The sequence below is a fragment of the Lactuca sativa genome, chromosome 4 (genome assembly GCF_002870075.4).
Source record: "Lactuca sativa cultivar Salinas chromosome 4, Lsat_Salinas_v11, whole genome shotgun sequence".
Taxonomy (NCBI): Eukaryota; Viridiplantae; Streptophyta; class Magnoliopsida; order Asterales; family Asteraceae; genus Lactuca; species Lactuca sativa.
The window spans coordinates 61,172,593-61,173,517 of NC_056626.2; the positions used below are offsets into that span (position 1 = coordinate 61,172,593).

Sequence of the window (925 nt, forward strand, 5' to 3'; positions counted from 1 at the left end):
CGACAACACAACAAGAGACATGGAGACAATGATGATGGAGGAGTACAAGAGGGCGTAAACGGGATGATGTTGGTCCAAGCATTGTGACACCAGAAATTCTAGTCATGGTGAACTTTGAACATAAGGGACATATCCTCAGCATGCTAAAGGATATCCCATTCTTTGGAAAGAATCATGAAGATGCATACAAGCATATTAAGAAAGTTTTGGCAATAGAAAATTATTTCAATGGGCTAAAGGTTTCTAAGGATGTAGTTTTGTTGAGAATGATTCCAATCACACTAAAAGATGCTGAAAAGGATAGGTTGGAGTCACTAGCACCAGGAGCCATCACCACATGGGATAGCATGAAAGAAGAGTCCATTAAGCAATTTACCCCTCCCTTAAAGGTCGCTAGTTTAAAAAAAATATTGTGGACTTCCAATAAAATGTTGGTGAATCATTGTATGAAGCTTGGGAAAGTTATAGACGAATGATTTGTAACTGCCCTCAACATGATCTCAATGTGCAACAAGAGATTTTGATTTTCTATGATGGGATAAATATGAGCACGAGACAACTTCTAGATTCTCAAGGACCAATGACCAAGAAGGATTCAACTACTAACAAAGCTCTTATCAAAGAATTTGTTACACTCACAAGAATATCACAACCCAAGAGAAGATGTAACTAAGAGCAAGGTGAGTGTGGATGAAGGAAAAGAAAATTTAGATTCAGTCCTTGCAAAGATAGACTCGATGGATAGGAGGATAACAAAAATGGGGCAACCAATTCATGCAATGCAAGTCGGATATGATAATTATAGTGGGCCACATCTTACTAAAGATTGTGATTTGGATGAAAATGGGAACAGGAAAGCTCAAGTTTGTTACTCAAGAAATAATAGGTTTGATGAAGATTGGAGGAGAATGAAGAAAGAATGGAA

The 925-nt window shown here is 37.6% G+C and overlaps 1 non-coding gene across 1 annotated transcript; it reads right to left on the reverse strand.

Moving 5' to 3' along the window:
- Positions 1–395: 395 nt before the first annotated feature.
- Positions 396–501, reverse strand: LOC111878607 (small nucleolar RNA R71). The gene has a single exon (XR_002845836.1). It is a non-coding gene; the product is annotated as a small nucleolar RNA R71 (small nucleolar RNA).
- Positions 502–925: the final 424 nt, after the last annotated feature.